General features: G+C 29.8%; 1 long non-coding RNA gene across 1 annotated transcript; it reads right to left on the minus strand.

The window, feature by feature from the left end:
* Positions 1-11,335: 11,335 nt before the first annotated feature.
* LOC148784659 (uncharacterized) lies at positions 11,336-13,365 on the minus strand. Its single transcript, XR_016063322.1, has 3 exons — positions 13,228-13,365; positions 12,491-12,554; positions 11,336-11,606 (listed from the first exon to the last, which is right to left on the minus strand). It is a non-coding gene; the product is annotated as an uncharacterized LOC148784659 (long non-coding RNA).
* Positions 13,366-15,255: the final 1,890 nt, after the last annotated feature.

Below are 15,255 nucleotides of genomic sequence, written 5' to 3' on the forward strand. Positions count from 1 at the left end.
ACAATCAGACGTTGCTATTGGAGATGAGGCCTATGAATATAAAATTGGAGGTTGATCAGGTAGCGGGTTTGTTAGCAGCCTTGTGACTTAAACCAGACTTTGTGGATCAAATCAAAGAACCACAGACCCGAGATCCTTTCTTATTATGGATGTTGGAAAGGATAACATAGGGTAAGAAATCAAACTTTTTGATATCAGTTGATGGAGTGATAGTGAATGGGGAACGAGTTTGTGTGCCTGATATAGATGGGTTACGAAAAGAGATTTTACGAAAAGCTCATAATGCACCATATGCGATGATAAAAATCGAAGGAAGATGGAGTATTAAGTAGGTGATAAGGTTTTCCGAAAGATATCTCCTTGGAGGGGAATCTTGAGGTTTGGCAAGAAAGAGAAGCTGAGTCCGAGATATATTGGACCGTATGAAACTATTGAAAGAATCGGACAATTAGCGTATCGACTAACATTACCAGCGGAGTTGTCATAAATACATTATGTTTTTCATGTTTCGATGCTACGAAGATATTAGTCGTATCCTAGCCACGTTATTCGTCAATCAGAAATAGAGATTTTTTAGGAGTTGATATGTGTGGAGGAGGCAGCAGAAATTTTGTATAGAAGTGTACGGAAATTGAAGATAAGGAGATACCAATGGTAAAAGTGAGATGGGGTCACCATTCCTCGAGAGAGGCGACTTGGGAGGTTGAGAAGAATATGAGAGAAGTATCCCTATTTATTCCATTGAAAGGGTAAGTTAGTTAAATTTCGGGGACGAAATTTTTATTAGGAGGGGAGAATTGTGATGCCCCAAAAATTATAATACATAATTATGGAATTAATTGATAAATTTTAATGAAACTTAGATAATTACTAAATAAATTATAGATTGGAGATGAAATGTAATAAAACTTGAACGGACTAAATTGAATTTCATTATAATACTTGAGAGCAAATTATATTAATTAAGAAATTAGAAAGGACGTAATGATAATTATAAAAAATATTAAATAAAAAAAAAGAGAAAGGAGTGTGGTGGGCCATCAGCTCACCCTCCGCCTCACTTTCTTTCTTTTCTTTATCACACATACACACAACACATGCGCACACGCGAAACATAAATTACCACACACACACTAATTACCACATACACACACTAAAACACAATTAGGAGTGCGGAGGAACAGGTACGTGGTTTTCTTATTTTAATTTATATAATTATATTATTTAATTAGTTTATTTATTACATGTTGTTTATATTGATCAATATATTATTTAATCGAAATATTTTACGAGTTTGGCTCTTTAAATTAGTATCGAATAAATATCACATTTGATATAAAAATAATATAGTTGGTTAATTAAATTATTAAATTTGTTAGATTTAATTATTATAATAGTTAATCTACACAATTTCATCAGAATGATTAACCAAATACATTATTCTATGTATTGTTGTTTCATTAAATTATATAGTAACGATAAATTGATAGAAAATTAATAGAAATATTTCGAAAATTATATTTAAGAAATAACTCGGGAATATTTTAACAAATGACAGGCATGAACTCCCGAGGTCGGGGATCTTCCTCTTATAGAGGAAGAGGTGGTCGAGGCAAAATACCTGAGATTATATCTCAGAATGGAAAACAAAAGCTCATAGCTATGGATTTATCACAAGATCCTGAATACCAGGCATTCTTGGAATATAAGAAAGGTCAGCAATCTCAAACTGAAGGGAATGATAGTCCCTCGTATGCCAAAATAATTGGTGATGAAGAATCTGAATCCAATAATATTGGATTTTCAAAAACCCAACATAAAGAAATTATATTTCTTTTGGAAGAAAAAGATTTGAAATGGAAAAATGATCCATGGGTTTTAATGCAAAGGTATTTGGATAATTCATCCTTACCAGCAAGGACTTATAAGTCCAGATATTTTTATGAACAAATACTTGTTCAAAATGGCTCATGTGAAATATCACATTTTACGAGCACAAATAAAGAAATTTATAATTTCAGTAAAATGATTATCAAGAAGGTTATACCTTTGGAAGATTGGGGAATTTCTCCTATGAAAGATAAAGAAATTTTGATCAATAAGTCAGCAGTAAAATATAATTACTGGGATTATTGTGATGCCTTTATGAAGGTGTTAGATTATGAGAATGATAAGCACAAACATTCCTGGTTTATAAAGGTTTGTGCCAATGTTTATAACACTGATATACCGCACTGGTTTATACACTGGTTTTACTATTTTGGTCCCACTCCAAATATTTTACCTGAGAAAATAAAATTCTTTTTTGATAAATGGGTGGATATTTCACCACAATTGATAAAGAAACAAGAAGCTAAACTGTTCATAGAGGGAATAGCCTCATGTTTCTTCTTCATTGAATTTTCAATACCTTGGATCTGGAAATGGACGCCAGAAATTGGTCAGACAGAGGCTGGAATTCCTTGCTTATACAGAATATCCCATATAAAATTTTGGGATAAGATGATGAAAACTGATCCTAATACAAAGGAAATATTTGGAAAAGAGACAATGGATCTCCTACAGACGAAAATTAGCGTCTATGAAAATCAAAAGGAAGATATTGCTACCCCATCTCCTTTCGATCATATCTCAAGAAAATTCAAAATGAAGTCAGAATTTCTGACTAAGGAGCAGATGGTTGCTGCATATGTGGAAGAGATGAAAAAGGACCTTATGGCACATTTTGGTGAGGATAATAAATCCACCAAATCAGATTCAACCATGGCATCCGAATTCATGCAAGATGCTCAAGATCCAAATGATGTGGAATTTGAGGATATTTTTGAAGCTATCAAGGAAACCTTGGTAGAAAAAATTCATAAGAAGGATATGGAAGAATCTTCCTCAAATCAGGCAAGAACTGGGAGAAAATCTGATTAAAGAAGGTATCAATGCATGATTATCAGTGTCAAATGACGCATTAATAAGCAATTAATAAGATGACGTAATCAATGACGTCAAAACAGACAAGAGGCCGGGAATCTCGGCTTTTCTACTATTCATTTTTGACTTTTAGTTCAATTATTATTGTAACTGTAGCACTTTTTCCAGAAATATCGGTCTTATACTGTGTAATACACGGTTTCTACTGTAGTTTGTAGGGCTAGACCCCTGTAGAATAGGATCCCTTGTATCCTATAAATACAGGTGTTTAGAGTGTTAAGGGCAGAACTTTGGAAGAAACCTCTCTTTTGTTTTCTCTCTTTCTCTTCTGCTCATGTGTTGAGTGATCCTTTCTCATTGTAATTCTATATATTGAAATAAAAGAAGTTTGCTACATAAGGACTACTGTAAGTTTTTACTCGCTTTATTTTAATTTCTGTATTTTATTTATTATCTTATTTTATTGTTCATGGATAGCCTTATAGGCTAACCGATTCATGTGTTGATTCCTAACTGTTAATTACACTAGCATGAATTTGGCATCATGAATAATTAGGACTCATCAAAATTATAGGTTGGATAATAATGACTGGCCTTGACATAAAAATTATGTTCTAAATATATGGCTCCTGGTAAGACCCCGGTCATAGCCGTGTTGAAGGCGTTTTTAGGGGCAGTTTGGAGTATTATATTTGGATATAAATTTTATGAAAGGTTGCCGGTTATTCATTATCTTGTAAAATTATCCTATCCCTGCCTGATGATCCTGGTTGTAATGTGGTTGTAATGGTATGGTAGTAGTAATTAATATGTTATGGATCAACACATGACTTTATTCATGCATCACATGAACATACTTAATAAGAATTCTAATATTAAAAATATTAAAAATGAGGAATATGATATACCTCAGAATTTGGATTTATTAAATAGATGGACAATTCCAAAAGTTGAACCGAGATTAATATATCAATTAGGAACTTTTGAAAAATTAGGATTAAAACAGGTAGTAAAAACTACTGAAGAATCTATCTCATTAGATAATGATGAAATGATAATAAGATTATTATCTGAAAAGGACATTAGTCATTATAGACAAACACATAAATTTCTACATATAGGACTTGTACAAATTGCATTTAAACCTTTAACTTTAGAAGGTTTACCAGAAAGCTTTATTGCAGCTTTAAGAGATGGTAGAAATTTAAATTGGAAACAATCCCTTATGGGCATAATACAATCTAGTCTGGCACATGGACCAGTTTATTTTAATGTATATCCAAATTTACAATTATCTTTATCTGATATTAATATATTAGATGCCTTAACATTAAATGTTAAAACTCATGGTTATGATTATATGCCTGGAACAGAAGTAATATGTATCTGTTATAGAATATATTATAAGCCTTTATTTACATTAAATCCACAATGTAAAAGAATTGATAAATCAAAAAATGAAACTATATTAATTGAGACTAATTTCAGTAATTCAAGTATTACTACAAGAAGACCTATTAAATGGGATGAAATAACTTTTCCAGAAAACTGGATAATTGAACAAGCTGTACCTAAAAGGCCACAAATACATGATCATAATAAAATTATAGATATTCTTCAAAATAACGAAGGAACTGTAAATATCAAATTTGAAACAAATTCTAAATCATTACTATTTCAGAAATGTAACTCAATGAGATCTTACATATCACCTATAGATTATAGGGTAGAATCTCCTATGCCTTCTAGAGCCTCTACTTCTCAAATAAGAGAAACAGAAATATTTACTCCTGTTACAGAAAAATTATATATTAACAGACAAAATATTGTAAGAGAAGCTAATAATCAAACTCAGGATAATAATGAGTTAGAACCGACTATGTCAGAAATGGAGTTTAATATTTAATGGATTATAGTTCTATTATAGATTTTAGCCCTGGCTCTCCAGCCAGAAAAATTATTTCAGAAGAATTTAAAGACGCAGGTTATAGCCAATTTAGAGAATGGTTTTTTCAAAGCTTTGATAAGCAAGAAATGTTATATTTTCAAGATGAATTTTATAAGGTTTGCAAAGAAAAAAATGCTTTAATTCCTTTTGCGACATGGTTTATTGATACATATGTAAAAAACTATATTTCTGTTATAGAAAGAAATTATAGACTAGAATCAGGGAAAGTTTATCAAGGTCTTTACCCTCCACAACAGTCTTTTCATATTGAAAAGAATGGAAAAATTCATAATTTTTCAGCCTTTTCTAAATTAATAGAAACAGACACCCTTACAGTAACCTGTAAGCATATTAATAATATGTTTGAACAACAAAATTATACAAATTTATTCCTTAATATTTTAGGAGAACAAATACAATCAATTCATAATAAAATTGAAATGATTATTAAAGCTATAAATAATATACAACCGGTCATAATAGAAACAAAATCTGAGGAAAAAGAAGCATCTCCTAGCTTTCAGCCTCCTCCAGTAATATCTGATTTCAAAATAAGACCCATACATGAATTAGAAAAAATGCTTGAAAAAAAATTCAGTAAATTAAGTATAAAAACTCTTGATAAAGAGTTACAGTATGAATTGATAGAAAATACCAACCATAAACAAGTTTTTAAAAACCAAATCAATAAAATTACTAACAAATGGGCTGATAAACCTATTCAAAGCAAATTCTATTATAATAGACCAACACCTATGGATGTTTTACATGAAGAATATACTGATACAATAGATATTAGTTATTCAGGTAATAAGATTTATGAATGGAACATAGATGGATATTCTAATAAACAGATTTATAACACGGTACATAGAATGCTTATGTATTCCACTATTTGCAAAAATAGTAATAATTCAGATAAAACTATTGCAGCAATGATTGTTGCTGGATTTACTGGACAACTTAAAGGCTGGTGGGATAATTATCTATCTCAACAAGATAAAGATAGTATTATCAATACTGTTAAACAAGAAAATAATAATTTAGTTGAAAATGCAGTTTATACACTTGCTGTTAATATTATTTAACACTTTACAGGAAGATTTAGTGATAATAGTGTGATACTATTAGAACTTTACTACAAAATCTAAGGTGTAAAACACTTTCAGACTTCAGATGGTATAAAGATACTTTCTTAAGTAGAGTAATGGAATTACCAGAATGTAATAATATACACTGGAAATCAAAATTTATTGATGGTCTACCTAGTCTATTTGCAGAAAGGATTAGAAAAAAATTAAGAAAAGACCAGATTAATATTCCATATGAAAGTTATACTTACGGAGCTCTAATAGATACTTGTATACAAGAAGGATTAGCTTTGTGTAATGAAATAAAGCTTAGTCAACAAATTAAAAAACAAAACCTTGATGAGAGGAAACAATTAGGACAATTTTGTCAACAATTTGGTTTAGAAAATCCTACTACTAGTAAGGACCATAAAATTAATAAGCCTTATAAGTCAAAACATAGAAGATATTCTCAGAAGCATATAGAGAAAAAGAATAAAAGAAAAGAAGAAAAATCTCAAAGAAAACCGAAATATTCGAAATATAAAAATAGATATTGTAAGATTTGCAAGAAATTAGGTCATACTGCAAAATACTGATGGACTAAAAAGAAGATTAATAATCTTGAAATATCAAATGATATAAAGAATATAATAATACAAACTTTACAAGAATCAGAATCTGAAAATACAGAAACAGAATCAATAAGTACTTCTGAATCAGAAGAAGAAGAAATATTAAATGTGTCAGAAAATGAAAATATTTCAGAATCAAGTTCAGAATGTGAACCTTGTAGCCTAGGACTAGCCTGTCCCAAAGAACTAAATAATATTAATAGTAAAAATGATATTGAAAAATCGGAATTGTATAAAATACTCTCCCAATTCTCAGAAATGAATATTAATGTTCTTACTTCAAATCATGCTTTTGAATTATTAAAAGCAATTAAAGATCCGAAATTAAGAATGCAAATTATTGATGAGATTAATACTGAATCCAGTACTTCTACTTCTTATAATACAGAAGAAGACTTAAATGGAACAATTATAAACCCAAAGAGATCATACAATATGAATGAGGTAATGAATCAACTTAGAAGTAAATATCAATATACAGAAGATAATATATCTCTTCAAAATTTATATAAAGAAATAAATAATCTAAAAGAAGAAATTAAAATATTGAAAGATAAAAATACTATTCAGGAATCTAGAATTTCTGACTTAGAAAATATTTCTAGATTAGAAAGTAGATCTCAAAATGATAATAAACTAAAAATAGATGAGCATAATATTTTCTCTGAAAACTTTTTATCAACCATAGAAATGGTTATATCCCAAAAATGGTATATAAAAATATCTCTTTTGATTGATAATCATTATACAAAATCATTCACAGCTCTTGTTGATAGTGGTGCTGATTTGAATGTTATTCAGGAAGGATTAATACCAACTAGATATTTTCATAAAACTAGTCATACTTTATGGCATGCTGGAGGTGATAAACTCCAAATACAGTATAAAATTCCTAAAGCTTTTGTCTGCATTGATAATAAATGTATTTCTCAAAGTTTTATTCTTGCTAAGAATATAACTAACCAAGTAATACTTGGGACTCCATTCTTACATAACATTTATCCAATAAAAAAGATTGATAGTAAAGGAATTATAGGAACTTTCCAGAATGATGATATATTTCTTGAATTTATTGTCGAACCATTTAGTAAAATGTTGCATAATATTTATGATAATATTAAAGCAAAACAGAACCAAATTAATTTCTTAAAACAAGAAATAAACATTATAACAATCGAAGAACAGTTGAAGAATCCTAAATTACAGGATAAAATTAGTTTATTAAAAAATCAATTTTCTTTAGAAATTTGCAATGATCATCCTAATGCTTTTTGGGATAGAAAGAAACATATAGTTTCTTTACCTTATGAAGATTCTTTTGATGAAAAGAATATACCTACTAAGGCGAGACCTTGTCAAATGAATTTTGAATACTTAGAATTATGCAAAAAAGAAATTGAATCTCTTCTACAAAAAGGATTAATAAGTCCTTCTCAATCTTCATGGTCATGTACTGCTTTTTATGTTAATAAACATTCTGAAATTGAAAGAGGTATTCCAAGATTAGTTATAAATTATAAACCACTTAATAAGGCATTAAAATGGATTAGGCATCCTATTCCTAATAAAAAAGATCTACTTGATAGACTTTATGATAGTTTAGTATTTTCTAAATTTGACTTAAAATCAGGATATTGGCAAATACAAATTAATAAATCTGATAGATATAAAACTGCATTTAATGTTCCTATTGGACATTATGAATGGAATGTTATGCCATTTGGTTTGAAAAATGCTCCTTCTGAATTTCAGAAGATTATGAATGATATTTTTACTCCTTATAGTACTTTTATAATAGTATATATTGATGATATATTAGTCTATTCAAAAACAATTGAAATGCATTTTAAACATTTAAATATATTTAAACGTCTAATTATACAAAATGGTTTAGTAATCTCTAAGTCAAAGATGGAATTATTCCAGACAAGAATAAGATTTCTAGGTCATATCATTGAAAAAGGAAGCATTATTCCTATTAATAGAAGTATTGACTTTGCTGATAAATTTCCAAATGAAATAACTGATAAAACTCAATTACAAAGATTTTTAGGAAGTCTAAATTATATTGCTCCTTATTATAAAAATTTAATAGAAGATACGGCTATCTTATATGATAGACTGAAAAAGAATCCTAAGCCATGGACAATTGCTCATACAGAAGCTGTTAAAAGAATAAAATCTAAAGTTAAAACACTTCCTTGTTTAATGTTAAGTAATCCAGATTGGAAAAAGATCATAGAAACTGATGCATCTGATATAGGGTTTGGAGGAATATTAACCCAGATAAATCCTGAAACAAAACAAGTATATCTTGTTAGATTCCACTCAGGAAAATGGAATGATTCTCAGAAAAATTATGCAACTATAGCAAAAGAGATTCTATCTATAGTCAAATGTGTTTTGAAATTTCAAGATGATTTATATAATCAAAAATTTGTGATTATGACAGACTGCAAAGCAGCCAAATTCATGTTTCAAAAAGATTTTAAACATGATGTTTCTAAACAAATGTTTGCAAGATGGCAGGCTCAATTAGCCCCATTCGATTTTGAAATATTCTATAAAAAGGGAGAAGATAATAGTCTTCCAGATTTCTTAACTCGGGAATATTTTAACAAATGACAGGCATGAACTCCCGAGGTCGGGGATCTTCCTCTTATAGAGGAAGAGGTGGTCGAGGCAAAATACCTGAGATTATATCTCAGAATGGAAAACAAAAGCTCATAGCTATGGATTTATCACAAGATCCTGAATACCAGGCATTCTTGGAATATAAGAAAGGTCAGCAATCTCAAACTGAAGGGAATGATAGTCCCTCGTATGCCAAAATAATTGGTGATGAAGAATCTGAATCCAATAATATTGGATTTTCAAAAACCCAACATAAAGAAATTATATTTCTTTTGGAAGAAAAAGATTTGAAATGGAAAAATGATCCATGGGTTTTAATGCAAAGGTATTTGGATAATTCATCCTTACCAGCAAGGACTTATAAGTCCAGATATTTTTATGAACAAATACTTGTTCAAAATGGCTCATGTGAAATATCACATTTTACGAGCACAAATAAAGAAATTTATAATTTCAGTAAAATGATTATCAAGAAGGTTATACCTTTGGAAGATTGGGGAATTTCTCCTATGAAAGATAAAGAAATTTTGATCAATAAGTCAGCAGTAAAATATAATTACTGGGATTATTGTGATGCCTTTATGAAGGTGTTAGATTATGAGAATGATAAGCACAAACATTCCTGGTTTATAAAGGTTTGTGCCAATGTTTATAACACTGATATACCGCACTGGTTTATACACTGGTTTTACTATTTTGGTCCCACTCCAAATATTTTACCTGAGAAAATAAAATTCTTTTTTGATAAATGGGTGGATATTTCACCACAATTGATAAAGAAACAAGAAGCTAAACTGTTCATAGAGGGAATAGCCTCATGTTTCTTCTTCATTGAATTTTCAATACCTTGGATCTGGAAATGGACGCCAGAAATTGGTCAGACAGAGGCTGGAATTCCTTGCTTATACAGAATATCCCATATAAAATTTTGGGATAAGATGATGAAAACTGATCCTAATACAAAGGAAATATTTGGAAAAGAGACAATGGATCTCCTACAGACGAAAATTAGCGTCTATGAAAATCAAAAGGAAGATATTGCTACCCCATCTCCTTTCGATCATATCTCAAGGAAATTCAAAATGAAGTCAGAATTTCTGACTAAGGAGCAGATGGTTGCTGCATATGTGGAAGAGATGAAAAAGGACCTTATGGCACATTTTGGTGAGGATAATAAATCCACCAAATCAGATTCAACCATGGCATCCGAATTCATGCAAGATGCTCAAGATCCAAATGATGTGGAATTTGAGGATATTTTTGAAGCTATCAAGGAAACCTTGGTAGAAAAAATTAATAAGAAGGATATGGAAGAATCTTCCTCAAATCAGGCAAGAACTGGGAGAAAATCTGATTAAACAAGGTATCAATGCATGATTATCAGTGTCAAATGACGCATTAATAAGCAATTAATAAGATGACGTAATCAATGACGTCAAAACAGACAAGAGGCCGGGAATCTCGGCTTTTCTACTATTCATTTTTGACTTTTAGTTCAATTATTATTGTAACTGTAGCACTTTTTCCAGAAATATCGGTCTTATACTGTGTAATACACGGTTTCTACTGTAGTTTGTAGGGCTAGACCCCTGTAGAATAGGATCCCTTGTATCCTATAAATACAGGTGTTTAGAGTGTTAAGGGCAGAACTTTGGAAGAAACCTCTCTTTTGTTTTCTCTCTCTTCTGCTCATGTGTTGAGTGATCCTTTCTCATTGTAATTCTATATATTGAAATAAAAGAAGTTTGCTACATAAGGACTACTGTAAGTTTTTACTCGCTTTATTTTAATTTCTGTATTTTATTTATTATCTTATTTTATTGTTCATGGATAGCCTTATAGGCTAACCGATTCATGTGTTGATTCCTAACTGTTAATTACACTAGCATGAATTTGGCATCATGAATAATTAGGACTCATCAAAATTATAGGTTGGATAATAATGACTGGCCTTGACATAAAAATTATGTTCTAAGTATATGGCTCCTGGTAAGACCCCGGTCATAGCCGTGTTGAAGGCGTTTTTAGGGGCTGTAGCACCCCCTACTCGCTACATCTAATCATTTCTATTTGATCCTTTCTTTAATCAAAATTCATTCTATAAGTAATTCTATTTCAATCAGTAAAATAAATTCTAATTTATCAATATAATATTATATGTCACAAAAGATAATATATACCACCAAAAGTAATATTTACCCTCACTACATGTTCTCGTGTACATAACCTCAAGAAAAATCATACCACAACTTTTAAACACAAATCCCGACAAAAGACCAAAATATTTACAAACTAATAATCAAAAACTTTGGCTTCAGAAGTCACGGCTGACCCACCTAATAAAGACAACGGCACCGCTCAAAGTCAATGTGGCTAGTCAGTGTGACCTATCTCCTGAAAAGTACGTGGCAAGGAATGAGCTGCCTACTCAATAAGTATAGCTGATCAGTTTATATATACATACAGGCAACAATTTCACGTACATGCAGTTACATCGACTAACAGTCATTGTCAATAGCAACAACAAATATAAGCAGTAATACCTATTCACAATTATAAATCAAGCTATGACACAATATTCAACATTATCGTTTATTAGTTAAGGGCCCCACTTACTATAATTGGTATACATCAGTCAATGGTTTCGCCGGCCATCATCATATCATATACAGCACAGGATACCCGTTGTGTGATATCCCCACACTCTTTTACTTCAGCTGTGTAGCAATATAGCACAGGACATCACACAAACATGGTACCCCCACACCACCCCAGTGTGTAGCTAACAAGCACAGGATATTCCCTGCTGCCCCGGAATACCCCGGTACCCTACGCGCCATGGTACCTAGCTTAATTCACATATTTTTCATATCTCAATATCAATCACATTTTCATAAACCATTGACTGTGTTTCCAACTAGGTAAGCATCATCTTTTATTTCAATTCACGATCATCATTCTTTTCTTTATAATAATCACTTCCTCAACAACAACTCCCAATTTGATTTCATCAACAATCAATTATATGATTATCACATAATCATATCCCGCATATCTCTACATTACCATTACATATCACATAGTAACAATTTCACCAATATTATGATAATCTAGCAAATAATCCACAACTAATTATATAAACAATCAATATACGAAAGCCACGCATAATAATATAAAGCCAAATCCACGTTCGCATCCAAGAAACCAATATATATATTTTATACAATACTACACATATAAATATATATATATATATAAATCCAATTAGCTATACTTACCGTAAATCCCCAAAATACTTCGATTCACGAGGGACTGCTCAACTCTCTATCTTGTCGTCACGTCCTATAATAAATTATAATACGTATAATCAATATATTTAATTTACCAAATAATTCATAAGAATTCACTTAATTAAACCCCTTATGTATTTATAACTATCATTTTTAATAACATTCGTAAATTATATTACCACTGAAACCTCCTTTCCCTAATTAATAACATAATATTTCTAAAATATAACATCCGAAGTATTTCTATGAATTTTCTGTCAATTTACCGTTGCTATACAATTTAATTAAGCAACAATACATAGAATTACATATTTGGTTAATCATTCCGATGGAATTGTATAAATTAACTATAAGGATAATTAAATCTAACAAATCTAATATTTTAATTACCCAACTATATCATTTTTATAGCAATTGTGATATTTAATTTGACACTAATATAAATAGCCAAAATCATAAAACACTCCGATTAAATAGTTCACCGATGGAATTGTATAAATTAACTATAAGGATAATTAAATCTAACAAATCTAATATTTTAATTACCCAACTATATCATTTTTATAGCAATTGTGATATTTAATTTGACACTAATATAAATAGCCAAAATCATAAAACACTCCGATTAAATAGTTCACCGCTCAATATAATCAACATTTAATAAACGGACTAATTAAATAATATAATTATATAAATTAATAAAAATTAAATTACAATTTCCGTACCTCTGTTTTCCGAATGTGTGAGCGTCGGTGTGTGTAAATGTGGGTGTGTGTGTTAATATGTAATTTCCCTTTCAATTCACATACTTATATATATATATATATGTTTAATAATTGGTGAGGCGGTGGCAGCACATGCCACTGCCCACCTCTTTTTTCCTTTTTTTTTTTTTATATATATATTATACTTTTGATAATTACCATTGTGTCCTTCCTAATTTCTTAATTAGTATAATTTACTTCCAAATATTATAATAAACTTCAATTTAATCCGTTCAAGTGTTAGTACATTCCAAATTCAATCTATAATTTATTTACTAATTAAATTTAAATTTTTAATAATTACCAATTAGTCTCCCAATTACGTGAAAAATTCTACGGACGTTACAGGGGCAGTTTGGAGTATTATATTTGGATATAAATTTTATGAAAGGTTGCCGGTTATTCATTATCTTGTAAGATGATCCTGATGATCCTGGTTGTAATGTGGTTGTAATGGTATCAGAGCCATGGTAGTAGTAATTAATATGTTATGGATCAACACATGACTTTATTCATGCATCACATGAACATACTTAATAAGAATTCTAATATTAAAAATATTAAAAATGAGGAATATGATATACCTCAGAATTTGGATTTATTAAATAGATGGACAATTCCAAAAGTTGAACCGAGATTAATATATCAATTAGGAACTTTTGAAAAATTAGGATTAAAACAGGTAGTAAAAACTACTGAAGAATCTATCTCATTAGATAATGATGAAATGATAATAAGATTATTATCTGAAAAGGACATTAGTCATTATAGACAAACACATAAATTTCTACATATAGGACTTGTACAAATTGCATTTAAACCTTTAACTTTAGAAGGTTTACCAGAAAGCTTTATTGCAGCTTTAAGAGATGGTAGAAATTTAAATTGGAAACAATCCCTTATGGGCATAATACAATCTAGTCTGGCACATGGACTAGTTTATTTTAATGTATATCCAAATTTACAATTATCTTTATCTGATATTAATATATTAGATGCCTTAACATTAAATGTTAAAACTCATGGTTATGATTATATGCCTGGAACAGAAGTAATATGTATCTGTTATAGAATATATTATAAGCCTTTATTTACATTAAATCCACAATGTAAAAGAATTGATAAATCAAAAAATGAAACTATATTAATTGAGACTAATTTCAGTAATTCAAGTATTACTACAAGAAGACCTATTAAATGGGATGAAATAACTTTTCCAGAAAACTGGATAATTGAACAAGCTGTACCTAAAAGGCCACAAATACATGATCATAATAAAATTATAGATATTCTTCAAAATAACGAAGGAACTGTAAATATCAAATTTGAAACAAATTCTAAATCATTACTATTTCAGAAATGTAACTCAATGAGATCTTACATATCACCTATAGATTATAGGGTAGAATCTCCTATGCCTTCTAGAGCCTCTACATCTCAAATAAGAGAAACAGAAATATTTACTCCTGTTACAGAAAAATTATATATTAACAGACAAAATATTGTAAGAGAAGCTAATAATCAAACTCAGGATAATAATGAGTTAGAACCGACTATGTCAGAAATGGAGTTTAATATTTAATGGATTATAGTTCTATTATAGATTTTAGCCCTGGCTCTCCAGCCAGAAAAATTATTTCAGAAGAATTTAAAGACGCAGGTTATAGCCAATTTAGAGAATGGTTTTTTCAAAGCTTTGATAAGCAAGAAATGTTATATTTTCAAGATGAATTTTATAAGGTTTGCAAAGAAAAAAATGCTTTAATTCCTTTCGCGACATGGTTTATTGATACATATGTAAAAAACTATATTTCTGTTATAGAAAGAAATTATAGACTAGAATCAGGGAAAGTTTATCAAGGTCTTTACCCTCCACAACAGTCTTTTCATATTGAAAAGAATGGAAAAATTCATAATTTTTCAGCCTTTTCTAAATTAATAGAAACAGACACCCTTACAGTAACCTGTAAGCATATTAATAATATGTTT

Source organism: Sesamum indicum, linkage group LG12 (genome assembly GCF_026168435.1).
Source record: "Sesamum indicum cultivar Baizhima isolate 11 linkage group LG12, ASM2616843v1, whole genome shotgun sequence".
NCBI lineage: Eukaryota > Viridiplantae > Streptophyta > Magnoliopsida > Lamiales > Pedaliaceae > Sesamum > Sesamum indicum.